Raw genomic sequence first — 15,155 nt, 5'->3', positions numbered from 1 at the left:
AATAGATGATAATCGACTGAGGAGGGTGGGATGAGAAATAGTATCAAAAGCTGCTGTGAGGTCGGGAAGAATGAGAATTGAAAGTAACCCAGAATCAGAAGCCATGAGAAGGTCATCTGAAATTTTAATGAGTGCGGTTTCAGTGCTATGAAGGGGACGGAAGCCAGATTGAAACTGCTCGTAGATGCTATTCGACATGAGGTGATTATGAAGTTGAGAAGCGACTGTTTTTTCCAGAATTTTGGATATGAAGGGTAAGTTAGATATAGGACGGAGATTGCTAAAATTAGTGGGGTCCAGACCAGGTTTTTTCAAAATAGGTGTGACCGAGGCAATTTTGAGTGAAGGGGGGACTGAACCGGAGCTTAGGGAGGAGTGGATAATCTCAGTGATGAGAGGGGCAAGTGAAGAGCAGCAGAATTTAACCAGGGTGGAGGGAAGTGGATCGAGCTGACATGTAGAGGGTTTAGATTTATGAATAATGTCCGAAATGGCTTGAACAGAGGGAAGGTCAAAACTTGAAAAAGTAGTAGTTGGGGATGGATAAGGGGTGTTATAGTTGCCTCCAGAAGCTGCAGCTCCAGAGGAGGTCAGGTGTTTATGGATGTCTGTAATTTTGGAAACAAAAAAAGACATAAGTTTATTGCAAAAATCTTGGGATTGCATAAGGTAGGGAAGAGAGTCAGGAGGTTTTGTAATGGAGGTGAGGAGGGAGAATAGGGTTTTAGAATTATGATGATTAGAGTGGATTAAGTGAGAGTAATATGCAGATTTAGCTGAAGAGAGGGAATCCTTATACAAATTGACATGTTCCATGTACATATTTTTATGAATGGTGAGTCCAGTTCTATTAGCAAGACGCTCCAGCTGACGGCCCTGAGATTTCAGAAGGCGTAAGGCGGGAGTGAACCAGGGTGCTGAGCGGGTGAAGGAGACTGATCTGAGTTTCATAGGAGCATGGGTGTCCAAGAGAGTGTGAAGATTTTTGTTATAGTAAGAAACTAATTCATCAGGTGAACAACAAGCAGGTACACTTGGAAAATTATTGATATCAGATGCAAAGATGGCAGTGTTAATGTCCTTGATATTCCTGAAGGAAATGGTACGAGGGAGGGTCAGTTTAGATAGCGGGAGGGTGATGTTAAAAGTAATAAGCATATGATCTGAAAAGGCAACAGAGTGAGTTTTACAGGCAGAGGGGATGACACCAGAACAACAGACTAAGTCCAGTATATGCCCCCCACAATGAGTTGGAGAGTCGATATATAGGTGCAGACCGAGGCTTTCCAGGCAAGATGAAAAATCTCTGGAGAGCGGAGAACTGATATTATCCATATGAATATTAAAATCACCCAGGATGATTATGTTATGGGATAGATTTGAAAGATGAGTGAAAAGCTGAGAAAAGTCATTCAGAAAATCTTTGTTATATTTTGGGGGACGGTAAACCGTGACCACGACTGTGGGCGAGGGTCCGGGCAACAGTGAGGCAGAGTACTCAAACGATGAAAATAGAGGAGAAACAGGAATCGGCAAAACTTTCCAGGTCTCGCGATGAAACAATGCGAGACCTCCGCCACGTCCAGAAGCACGGGGCTGGCAATTGTAAACAAACCCCGGCGGGGCAGACGCGTTAAGGGGAATAAAATCATTAGTCAGCTGCCAGGTCTCAGTCAAACATAAAAAGTCAAGATTATAGTCCATAATGACATCCCTGATTAGTGGACCCTTGTTGTTGAGAGAGCGAATGTTCAGGAGACCAAAGTTGACGGTGGCAGAGCTACTTTTACAGGCAGAGCTGGCCACTTTAGGCAGACTAGCCAGACTACTGTGATTAGCTCCTCGGCTAGCGTTACGAGAACGACGGCGGGTGGTAAACCAAGTTGGTATGGAAGAATAAGAGTTCTTATAAAAGCGCTTACCGCGCGGTCCACGGTGGATATATCTCCGGTTCGGCTGGAAAAAGATGTCCGACGGAATGGAGCAACCAGATGGGGGCTGGAGGACATCAACATGGCGTCGGAGCTTCAGAAGCTCAGCAACAGAGTACTGGAACAGAGCGTCGACCTGCAGGTGGGCAAGAGACACCAGAAGCCAGCCAAGCATAAACCAGAAAGCCGACCGGTGGATCCACGCCATCCTGCACAGGAGAGAAAGAGAGAGGCCGGGGGGCCGGAGATCCCCAGGTAAGCAGCAGCGGTGAAGATGTTAGGACGCAGTCGGGATCAGAGAAGAGCGTTAATCCAACAGTTACTGGTCGTAAGCAGCAACCAATGTTGTACAGGCGATGTAACGATTCAATTTGATCAGATTGAAGCAATATCTGTCTGAAAATTCGCTGGTATTGTCAAAATGTATGCCAAAGTTCTACCGGTGAGTAGCGGCGACAGTCACGCCAGCGTTCACTCAGACCGCCTATTACTCACTATCTCTGTACAAACAGATACTAGGGTTCATCCGCAGTTTACATTCAATACATATTAGATGGTATTACTTCAACTACACAGGCAGAAAAATACAGAGACAGATCATGTCATGTGTGTGACTGTGAGCTCACTGTAAATGTTTTTGCTGACTGGGTGAGATCAACTATGTGTAGCAATTGCATGACGGCTGTTACTACACTATTAGAGGATTGAGACTCCCTTAACTTTTGTGTACTGTTGAGGACTGACATGACTGGTACTGACTGGTTCATCTGACAAAACATTAAACACCTCCAACACCATCTTGCTCCTCCAACAACTGTCTAAAGAATGAGAAATATTTAACCAATTGAAATTATACTTAATGTGTAGAGGAAATCGTAACATCAAATTAAAGATACACAATTATAAACTTGGATTAGGCCTATTGTTTAGTCAACACAACGGAGGTATGCAGATGATATTTAAAAGATCATTTATTTAGTCTAACACCATCTTAAATACAATACTTTAATCAAACAACACACACACACACAGATATCAAAGACACAAATTCATCTAAGCAAATGCAAAATACAAATACTAAATATTAATACATCAAAAACTGACTACATCAAATTGTACATTAACAAGAATAAGAGCTTATAAAATATCAAATTTTCATGCTGCAATTAATTGATTGAGCTTTTATCACGGTATACGGTATTATAACGATATTTTAATTGCACAAGAGAAACGGATGGATTGGGGGGAATCTAAAAAAACAACTTCCATCACAATGTGTAATTGTGATTGTCAAAACATTTGGTAACTAAACAGAATTTTATTAAGTTTAGTGACAACATGTTACAATGTTTACATGTGCAATGACTGGAAGGCTACTGTTTGCATTATTGCTTAACACAATTTTCACGATTTCAATTCAATTCTTGGATTTGATTTCAATCTTGATTCAATATTGACTCATTTGGATAAATATTAGGTAGGCTACAGTAGATAGCCTGCATGTTAATATTTCTCAAGAAAAAAATATATCTCACATAATGCTGTAAACATACAGAGAGAAATTAAATATAATGCGGTTTTCATTTTAATAACAATTATGTAATAAGTTTTGTCCCCCCCACTATTTCCCAATGTAAGATTTTGTTTTGCATTGCCTGCCTATCTCTGCCGATTTGAAAGTCTCCAAATGAATCCATTCTGCAACTTTTAAATACATAATTATATTTTTAAAAACAAAATTATACGCTTAAGTGCAGGATCCGAAAGTTGGTCGTTTTGTCGCTATGGTTACACACACACACACGGTTGGCGGTGCGCTCAAAAGTCATCTGTCAGTTGTGCAGTTATTCAAAATCTCCTGAATGAAGTTAAAACCCATCATGTCACCGATATGTTTTTACTAAATATTAATACATCAAAAACTGTACATGATATGCGTTTATAAATCAAGTGATCAAAGTGCTCGTTGCCGCTGCGATCAGTGGCGCGGATACGGTGTTTTCTCGTGTGGCTCGCGCACACCGCAATGTCTTCACTCGGACGCACGCTTCAATCCGTTGTGGGTACTCTCTATTCGTTCTGGTGAAATCACAAAACATAATGCACACAAACGTGTCCCGAGAGGTCCGAGACCAAGACAAGACCAAGACCAAAGACCGTCAAGGCCGTGACAAGACCGAGACCACGTAAAAGACCGGTCTCGAGACATACATCACTAATTGAAGCACATGTAAAATCAGTCCAATGGTGTGACAGGACGTTAGAGACGGGTGACGTCATGAACCAGGAAACTATATAAGCCTGTTCAAACCCGGCCGCTCCAGCTTCTGTGTCTTCACAAGCGCTCTATGTGAAATTGTCCTTGTTATTTGGTGTTATCTGTTGTCCGGAATTGCCTTCCCTTGCGGACACTCCGATCCCGCCTGATGTTTTTTCATGAGGGGCCCAGGCTCGCGTTCCCCAAGGCTCAGGTCCCACTGCTGCTGAGGCACAGCGAAGACTTCAGTCTCGGGGTTCGCAAATGGATCTGTCAGCGGGGTTAGAGACGGGCTCAGCCTTATCTCTGCCAGATCTAATGCCTCGTATCAGGGTTCGGAAGCATGCACTGCGGTTTCTTCCACCCCGATACAGGCACCAACACTACAGCTATCCAGTTCTGAGGGACTTGATGCTGTTAGTGTTTATGCTCGTGATACTGAGGATTCGCCACCTCAGTCTCATGTTTTTGAGGAGCTCGCTCAGGTTGTAACGAGAGCGGTCGAAGGATTACACATCCATTGGCCGGCAGATAAGCAGGACGTTCGTTTAAAAAGCAAACTAGACGAATGCTTCCTGCCCTCTCGTTCACAATCTCAACGACTGAGCTTTCCGTTTTTCCCGATCTCCACACTGAGGTGTCGAGATCGTGGAAGAAACCTGTGTCATATAGTATGTACAGTGCACGATCATTACACTACTCTTCTATTTCACAATATAAAGAGCACGGATATGGGGTAATGTCGAAGGTGCAAGAGATGCTCGCGAGCTATCTCTTCCCTGAATCTGTATCTTCCCTTAAAGCCACATTATTACCCACCAAGCCAGTTAGAGTAACTTCAAACTTTGGTGGGTAAGGCTTATTCAGCGGCTGGTCAGGCTGCAGCATGTCTTCACACAATGTTGCTGCTGCAGGCTTACCAGGCTGAAATGTTAGGAGACATTGATGAGGGCAGGGCTATTCTATTGGCTGGTCTATGGCAGCCCTCGTGGCCACTGAGAGACATTTCTGGCTCAATTTGAGCAATGTTAATGAAAAGGAGAACATTTTTTTTTATGGATGTTCCTATCTCTTTATCTGGCCTCTTCGGCGACGCAGTGAACACAGTCGTCGAGAGGGTTCAGGAATCATCCATACAAGCGACTACCTTCCAAAAACATCTCCCTCACCAGACTCATGTCTCCGGGGTTGCTGAGCGGGAGCAGCCCCAAACTTCTAAAACCACCTCTTCACACCGTGCCACACAAGAACAGAGCATGGCTTCCTGTGTTCATGGCATGGCTTCCAGTTCCCCACCGAAGCAGAGGAGTTAACACCTCATTTTACGGTGCCCGTCTCCCTTCGGTGCCTAAAGGATTATTAGGAACACCATACTAATACTGTGTTTGACCCCCTTTCGACTTCAGAGCTGCCTTAATTCTACGTGGCATTGATTCAACAAGGTGCTGAAAGCATTCTTCAGAAATGTTGGCCCATATTCATTGGATAGCATCGTGCAGTTGATGGAGATTTGTGGGATGCACATCCAGGGCACGAAGCTCCCGTTCCATCACATCCCAAAGATGCTCTATTGGGTTGAGATCTAGTGACTGTGGGGGCCATTTTAGTACAGTGAACTCATTGTCATGTTCAAGAAACCAATTTGAAATTATTCGAGCTTTGTGACATGGTGCATTATCCTGCTGGAAGTAGCCATCAGAGGATGGGTACATGGTGGCCATAAAGGGATGGACATGGTCACAAACAATGCTCAGGTAAGCCGTGGCATTTAAACGATGCCCAATTGGCACTAAGGGACCTAAAGTGTGCCAAGAAAACATCCCCCACACCATTACACCACCACCAGCAGCCTGCACAGTGGTAACAAGGCATGATGGATCCATGTTCTCATTCTGTTTACGCCAAATTCTGACTCTACCATCTGAATGTCTCAACAGAAATCGAGACTCATCAGACCAGGCAACATTTTTCCAGTCTTCAACTGTCCAATTTAGGTGAGCTCTTGCAAATTGTAGCCTCTTTTTCCTATTTGTAGTGGAGATGAGTGGTACCCGGTGGGGTCTTCTGCTGTTGTAGCCCATCAGCCTCAAGGTTGTGCGTGTTGTGGCTTCACAAATGCTTTGCTGCCTACCTCGGTTGTAACGAGTGGTTATTTCAGTCAAAGTTGCTCTTCTATCAGCTTGAATCAGTCGGCCCATTCTCCTCTGACCTCTAGCACCAACAAGGCATTTTCACCCAGAGGACTGCCACATACTGGATGTTTTTCCCTTCTCACACCATTCTTTGTAAACCCTGGAAATGGTTGTGCGTGAAAATCCCAGTAACTGAGCAGATTCTGAAATACTCAGACCGGCTTGTCTGGCACCAACAACCATGCCACGCTCAAAATTGCTTAAATCACCTTTCTTTCCCTTTCTGATATTCAGTTTGGAGTTCAGGAGATTTTCTTGACCAGGACCACACCCCTAAATGCATTGAAGCAACTGCCATGTGATTGGTTGATTAGATAATTGCATTAATGAGAAATTGAACAGGTGTTCCTAATAATCCTTAAGGTGAGTGTATAAGTCATTTAGGAGCAGACATCCTGCCGAGACAGAGGCTGAGGCCCGGGGATTAGATGTTCCACCCCGAGGTGGTGGAACATATATGGAGGGAGTTCGGCCAGGCTCAAGTGGATCTGTTTGCGTCTCGAGAGACGTCTCACTGTCCACTCTGTTTCTCCCTCACGCATCCAGCTTCTCTCGGACTGGATGTGATGGTACAGACGTGGCCGAGGCTACGTTTGTATGCTTTTCCCCCGATCGCTTTGCTCCCGGGAGTTCTTGAGAGAGTTCGCAGGGACCATCTGTGCCTACTGCTTTTAGCCCCGTTGCGGCCGGGCAGAGAATGGTTCCCAGATCTATTGTCTCTCCTCTACGGGCCTCCTATGGAGCTTCCCGCCAGGAGAGACTTTCTGTCCCAAGCAGAGGGCTCTATATTTCACCCTCGTCCTGAACTGTGGAACCTGTGGGTTTGGCCTCTGAGGGGGCCCTGCTCATAGGGTCAGGTCTCTCAACCGAGGTTGTGGAGACCATTCTTCAATCCAGAGCTCCCTCCACGAGGAAGCTTTATGCCCTGAAGTGTAAGGTTTTCACTTCATGGTGTAGTGGGTAACGCCTCGGTTACGACGTTGCGTCACCTGCCATATCTCCTACGTGCCTGTAAGCGACTTGTTCAGACCTTACGAAGCTGGAGAGGCTGGGTTTGAACAGGCTTATACGTCTCGTTCCCTCTTCAGGGAACCTTGGTTACAATCGTAACCGAGGCGTTCCCAAAACATAATCAACACAGCGTCTCGATTATGATAAATAACTACAAAGAAAGAATATATATATATAAAAAAGAAACATATGTAGTGTCTTCCAAACATGAACGTCTTATATCCACCACAAAGGACTCCTGCATTGTCATGAAAACATTTTTTTCATACTTCTGTGTATATTCATGTTGGCCTATATTCTGTATTGAAAAAACACATTATTTTATTGAGAGTGAGGTTTCTGAACTGTGAGGTTTTCTTGGACACGTTTATTTATTTATTCAATATATATATATTTTTTTGCATTTCATATGTTGCAAGTATAATTGACACAAAGTGGGTGTACGTTTGTACTAGACTGAAAACTTTTCAGTTGTATTTCTCAATAATTCTATCTACAGACTTACAAGAGAAACACAAAGGTGTTAGGCAATGCAATGCCATTTATTGTGTAATGGAAAGGCACAAACTGTCAAAACGTTCATTTTTTTCCCATGAAGATTAATCCCTCTATGTCACGGAATTGCCTTCAGGCAACAAACTTTTTGGACCTCACGCTCTCCTGGGAAGTTTGTTTTTACAAGTTCAGAAAATTAAAAGAATGCGCATTATGTGTGTCATTTATGTTTCATTATTATTGTTGTTGTTGTTATTATTATGCTGCCCCAGAGAATGATGGGAAATGTAGTTTGGTCACTCATGCCCATCAGCTCATAAACTGTCTAGTAGTGTTTTCTGGCAAACTTAATCTTTCTTCTTCATTAACAGTAGCTACACATAATGCATACAAACTACATTGCGTTAGTCGATGGTTTTATTGCCGTCTGAATCCAGAATGTTTTTATCCAACCACCCGCGTGAACATCCCGGCCGAATAACCTATTGTTTTTTAATCAGAAAGGTCATGTGGTGATTTAATTGCCAGCTGATTCCACATCACTCCGTGTACAAGAATATATCAATTCAAAATCCATTGTTTAAAACCTTTTAGACCACTGCCGAGACCCGTAGGGTAACTGTTGCACTTGGCTGTAATTTGCATTTTAAAGATGTACACTTTTATTACTGAAATGCTGGAAAGTATTTACAAGAACAATATTTCATCACGGCTCCACCTCAGCGAGTTTGAGCTGTTATGGAGAAAGAGAAAATAGCAATACAATTTTAAATAATCATTGTATTGTATTCTATTATAAACATTAAAAACATAAACCAATCAGCTTTATGTTTACCTTCTGAAAATAAGAGGTTGCATTAACTAATTAATAATCCATAGGTTTTTTATTTGACATCCATCATTTTGAGATATAAAATGTAAGAGAGAAAACCATTCCAAGTTACTATAGCATGCCTGTTTTCCTATTTTTTATTTAAGTAAGAGATTTAAGTACTAATCAAATAATAAATATGATAGTATATTAAATTTGAAGTTATTATTTTTATTCAAACAGTTTATTTACAGCAGACAATCGGTGCTGGAAATCACAATTTAAAAATTTCAAGTTAAATTTCCAAGTTTTCTGTTTAGAGCCGAGGGCGCAATTATAAGAATCTTGTAACTATTGGGTAATTTCGGCGAGGCGTGAACGCACCTGAAGTGCTGTCAGTGTCTGTGAGTGAGAACTGTAAAAGCACAGAAAAATACAACCAAACAATGTCTCTAGTAATTCATGTAGCTAATTTAGTGTTATATTTTTAAATATTGTGTGCTATGACAAAAAAAGAAAAGAAAAAGAGTAATCCTGGGAGATCTGGCCAGGAATAATAATAGTCCACCCAAAAATGAGAATTCTGTCATTATTTACACACCCGTTCGAAACCAGTATGACTTCTTTTCTTCTGTGGAACACAAAATAAGATTTTCTAAAGAATATTGGCAACCAGTAGAACGGATATCGTTGCTCCTTGATTTCCATTGTATGTACAAAAAACATGGGACAATTTTTAAAAAATTTTTTTTTTAAATTATGTTCCATGGAAGAATGAGCCATACATGGGAGCTACCGAATTTGTATTTTTGTACGAACTATCCTTTTAAAATGGACCCTAGGGATGGCCCGATACCATTTTTTTCAAACCGATACGAGTACGAGTATTTACATTTGTGTACTTGCCGATACCGAGTACCGATACCGATATTTCTACCGCAAAAGTAACTATAGGCTCCCAGAAAAGAAGACAGAAGACTATTTTAGAACACAGGTTAGAAGACTGTTTTTATTTTCTTCTCTGCTTGTTATAACAAGTCTAAATTTAATTAATAATGAGTAAAATAATAAATGTATTAACACAAAAACCACTGTTAATTTAACATAAAAGCAAGCAGGCTACTGCATGCATGGTCTGGAATGACTGAATGCGCGCAAAGTGCGCTCCCTTAATAGCCTAATTCCTAAAAAGCTGACAGTTCATAGCGATCTCACACATCTCTGTTATTATGAAGCTGACTGCACAATGAATCTTTCATAATATCCACACACTGTTATAATTAGAGGATTTGCCAGCATACAGAATTCAGCACTGAACAAAAAAGTTGAGCGGTGAGGGGAGTCTATCTTAAATGCTTCTGATTGCCATTGCGTTCAAGAAATCAACACATATGACTGTGATTGGCTACATCGCTCAACGCTGCAATGTTATGAATAGAAACTCTGGCCTGGAAACCGTTTCTATTTTGTTTTAGTTGTTATTCTTGGTTTTCTGCAACAGATGAATAAAAATCTATTATTTTAATATGTTTTATTCATAGATATTTCTAGTTTGCGGGAGTCCCGCGAATCGTTTTATTCTCCCGCACACACAGAGTGAGTGCATTACTGCCCGCGCTCGCGCCCGCGCTCGCACTCGGCCATCAGATCTAGTGCTGCGCCGCACTCTATTGCGTTGGGAGTGCACGTCCCTATGCCTCAGTTCACCTCGACAAAGCACTCGCGGCGGCCAGTTTCGTTTCACAAAATGTACGTGGTATCGGGGCGTGGTATCGGCGAACTATTATGAGTACGAGTACGGTATCGACCCGATCCCCGATGCCAGTATCGGTATCGGGCCATCCCTAAAAATAATAAATATGATACCATATTAAATATGAATTTATTATTTTTATTCAAACAGTTTATTTACAGCAGACAATCGGTGGCTGATAATTACAATTTTAAAATTCCAAGTTAAATTTCCAAGTTCCCTTTTGAGGGAACTCATACTGCATTGATGACGCTTTGGGAACGCCCCCGTGTGATTCCATCTGAAGCAGGTATGTCAACTAGTCCAATGGAAATAATGAATGTCACGGGCTGGTGACGTCATGTCCAGGAAAGGATAAAAGCACATCTGATGCAACCGGCCTTAGCTTTTGTGCCTCAGCAAAGCGCTCTGTGTCAAACTGTCTGTATTATTTATTGTTTTCTGTCACATCGTTATCTAAAGTATGGCGAAACAGTTATTCAAGTCGTGTGTTTCTCCCTGCCCTCGTTTCCTTACGGGTGGGGATACACACAAACTTTGTGTAATGTGTTTGGGAGTGGAGCATGCTATGTCAGCCTTCGAGGGGGCTGACTGTCAGCATTGTGAGCAGCTAGCACGCCGCATGCTCTGCTGCCGCCTATCACTGTTTGATAAAAGTGATCAGGCTTGTGGACCTCAGGGTGTGGGACCCACTGAGGAGCTCGCATTCCTGGAGAACGCATGGAGAACGCATTCCTGGGATTCCTGGATCTCTCGTCGGGGTTGGAGACGGGCTCTGCCTTATCTCCTCCCTTACCCGGGGAATCCGTTGCTCGTTTGCCGGTGTCGGAAGCCCGCCCTGCGGCTTCTTCTGCCCGGCAAGTTAGCCGAGAGCTTTTTGATTTCTAATTTATCATCTCCATCACAGACTCTTCCATTTTTTCCCGAACTACATAGCTCACTATAGAATAAACCATACTCTTCCAATCTCTTCAGTCCCCAGGTCCATACATATTCAGATATAAGGGGACTGAAGGAACATGGTTATGGGTCGATGCCCCCAGCTGAACGGATGCTCACGAGCTATCTGTCCCCCGGTTTGGCTCCTGTGCTGCCCACTAAACCTTTAAAAACTACATCTAATTTGGAGGGCAATAAAGCAATAAACCCTAGGGATGCTGGGCATGAGCATCCCCAGCCGAGCTTCTCATATCGTGCTCAACAGAAAGAGATTCGCGTCTCGTGCCCCTCCTAATAAGTCACGTGGGCTGAGCCGACACTCTCAGCCGAAGTCTTCTAAGCCAAAGCCAGATCTGAGGACCGTTAATATGGCTAAGAAGACTTCTGTACATAAGCGTTTCTGATGGCACGTGCGTTAGACCATTGTGGACAGCACAACCAGGGTGGAACGGTGTTCACCTCATTATTCGGCCCCCATTCCACTTCGGGGTCCTCAGGGGACCGTTCTGCCAACCTCGCCACCCTTGGTGCCTCGGGGCGCAGCGATCTCCAGCAAGTTCCTGGCTCAGCGTCAACTCGACATTGCGTCAGACTCGTGCCCTCTGAGGGGGGTTTAAAAACAGTCAGTTCGGTTGTTTCCTACCAGGATGCTTCAGGTCACCGAAGTGGCTGTTACAGTAACACCAGAAGCCACAAGAAGTCTCGAGATGCTGGTACCATTAGTAGATTTTCTGACAGAGTGGAAGAATCTGCCGAATATATCTCCATGGCTCCTGTAGATAATAGAGAAGGGTTACAGAATTCAGTTTGGTTCTCCTCCACCTCGTTACAACGGGGTGTTACTCACGTTAGTGCATCCCAAGTAGGCTCTGGTAATGGAGCAAGAAGAGTCTCTATTAACGAAGAGAGCTATAGAGCAGGTGTCTATAGAGCAGGTGTACTCGCCTGACAGAGAATCGGGGTTTTACAGCCGTTGGTTTTACAGTCTTCGGCTGTTGAATCGTGCAGTCATGAAAAGTTCAAGATGCTGACAACCAAACAGATCGTAACTCAAATCAGATCCGAGGACTGGTTTGTCACGATAGATCTAAAAGATGCTTCCATGTCTCCATCTTTCTTCAAAACAGGAAGTTTTTGAGGTTTTCTATCGGGGGCAAAGAAAACCAATATCGGGTCCTTCAATTCGGTCTAGCTCTATCACCCTGCACAATCATGAAGTGCGTAGATGCAGCTCTGGCCCCGCTCAGGCTGCAAGGCATATACGCATTCTGAACTACATCGACGACTGGGTGATTCTGGCGGAATCAGAGCTGTTAGCGGTTTGGCATTGAAATGTCGTACTCGCTCACATGAAGAAATTGGGGTTAAGACTCAATGCCAAAAAGAGTGTGCTTTCTCCATTTACATTTACATTTACATTTAGTCATTTAGCAGACGCTTTTATCCAAAGCGACTTACATTTGAGGATTAAACCAAGCGAGTCATCGTGGAGAGGCAAAAACAACGCAAGAAGTGCTCAGAATACAAAGTTCAAACATTGCTCAGAGTAGCATAAACCAGACAAGCGAAGATTTCAAGAGAAAGGTTTTTTTCTCCACTACAGAGAACCACTTTCCTTGGTGTGGTATGGGATTCAGTCACGATGCAAGCCATCCTATCGCCCGCTCTGTAGCTGCTATCCTCACAGCCACGAAAGAGCTAAAGCTATGCCAGTCACGCACTGTGAAACATTTCGAGAGACTGGTAGGCTTCATGACAGCGGCGTCCAATGTGATACCCTTTGGCCTGCCCAGGGGGTAGAAAACCAGCCCAAACCAGTTAAAGATATGGGATATCTTTAAGGAAAATTAAAGAAACTGGGTAGGAGGGGTTACGATGACTGAGAACTGCATAAAATGTCTATGTTTTGTTGAGTCTAACAGGCATTCTGTTTCGAAACTGGGTAGCTGCGGTCTTTGAAAAGAATCCTCAAAGAATAAACCCTTTCTCTTTATTACAATTTGCCTCTTGAAAGTTTTCTTACACTTTTGATGCTGTTTTTTATTAACCTCTGAAAATTGCTATTACAATTGGTGTCAGAAGTGTCGGATCTCGTGCGGAATCTTATTCTCCTGGTCCTGAGAACGGATTTGACGGAAGTGCACAACCCTGGCAGCATCAAGCGGCTGGTCTCATACTTCGACGGTTTGAGATAGAACTCAACGGGTTAAGAGAGAGAGAGCCAATACCCGCATTCAGGACCAAGGGAAGAACTCCCACCAGGATCAAAAAGAATCCGCGGCAATTACAGAGAGAAAAAAAAAAAGGAAAGCATCTCTGGGTAAGAAACGGCAAATTGTTTTATTGATGTTAAGTGCAAATTGATATTTGTGAGTGAACGTGAACCATATTGGCTGAATTTGTCTCTTTGGTACGAGCAGAGTAAGTTTGGAGGGAGAGATTGAGCTGACAGAATCAGACAGGTCTCTACAAAAAACTAAGCTCCTGTAGGTGGGAAGGGAAGTACCATAATTGCTCGTAGGTGTACAGGAAGAGACATGACTGAAGTGTTGGTTTACTAAAAAATCTTTGATTGTAACTTAATTAATTCTAGTAAAAGCGCTTGAGTTTAATTCTAGTAAAACAGCGGGCGGAAGAACCGCGCTTGAAATTTATTCTTGTGCACGCTTGATTGATTGGGTGCGCGGAAAGATTTTTGAGTAAACCATAATTACAGAGCATATTTGCTAAAACCTGGCCGATTTTGAGTGAAAAAGTCGGATCTGTCGAAGACGTTGGACAGATTAGTAAGACGCGTGGGTATGTATGTTATGTGGGTAAATGTATGGATGACATACAAAAACTGATTAAATATCACGATTTCCCCGATGCGGGAACATTGAGTACGATAAGACTTAATGTTGTAAAAGAATCAATAGAAAAGAACGAGGGAAAACAGAATGGTTGCTGTATGTGTGTTAAACATATATGCAAGGGGTGTGAACAGACTATGTGTTGGGTAGAAGAGGCTGACAGGCGAGAACGAAAACAGATACAAAAAGAACTAGTGGGAAACAGCGAGAAAGATGTGAAGAATGTTGTATGTGTGAAAACAGTTCCACTGGAACAGAATACTACTAATGAACCGAATGTTTCCCCACATGTGACCGAGATGGCAACGGCTCCGCCGCCTGCCTACAACACAAATCACTATCCCGTAGAAGAGATAACGGCCCTCAAGCTGCACCTCGATCTGGACCGCTCTCCACCACCTCTGAGAACCGCACAAGAACTGGAGCAGGACAGACAACAAATGGCACAACGAATGGCAGCCCAAAAAGAACTACTTTCAGAAGCAAGAGCACAAATTGAATTGACATTGACAAACCAAAGAGTAGCGCGAGCGGGAGCCGAAGCCGCCGAGCGAGTGGTAAAAAGAGTATCAGAACATCTTCGAGCACAACTACCAACACCGCCAGTACGGCAGGGGGAGACAGAATCCTCAGCACGGTCCGCGACAAGCAGCGAAGAAGACAAGGGGAGACCGGGACCTAGCGGGCAGCAAATGTTGACAAGATCACAAGTCAAGCCAGAAAAAGTTTTACAGCGGCAAAAGTCAAAATGTCGAATGTGACGGCTCCGATGGTTGGGACAGAGAGGAAAAGCTGCTGGAGGAAAATGGAACTGTTATGTTTGCTCGACAAATGCACACGCGCACCGAGACTGTACAAGATGCAGAGTGTGCAGGAAGGACGGACACTGGAGCAGCGCGTGTCCGAACATAAAG

At 43.4% G+C, this 15,155-nt stretch overlaps 1 long non-coding RNA gene across 1 annotated transcript; it reads left to right on the top strand.

Moving 5' to 3' along the window:
- Positions 1–13,173: 13,173 nt before the first annotated feature.
- On the top strand, positions 13,174–13,699 carry LOC143710845 (uncharacterized). The gene is made up of 2 exons (XR_013194658.1): positions 13,174–13,249; positions 13,469–13,699. It is a non-coding gene; the product is annotated as an uncharacterized LOC143710845 (long non-coding RNA).
- The last annotated feature ends 1,456 nt before the right edge of the window (positions 13,700–15,155 follow it).

The sequence above is a fragment of the Siphateles boraxobius genome, unplaced genomic scaffold (genome assembly GCF_051911475.1).
Source record: "Siphateles boraxobius isolate OS27281-9 unplaced genomic scaffold, OSU_SipBor_1 48, whole genome shotgun sequence".
In the NCBI taxonomy this organism is placed as follows: Eukaryota; Metazoa; Chordata; class Actinopteri; order Cypriniformes; family Leuciscidae; genus Siphateles; species Siphateles boraxobius.
Note: the sequence above shows the minus strand (reverse complement) of the source record. Positions and strands in the feature narration are given on the sequence as shown.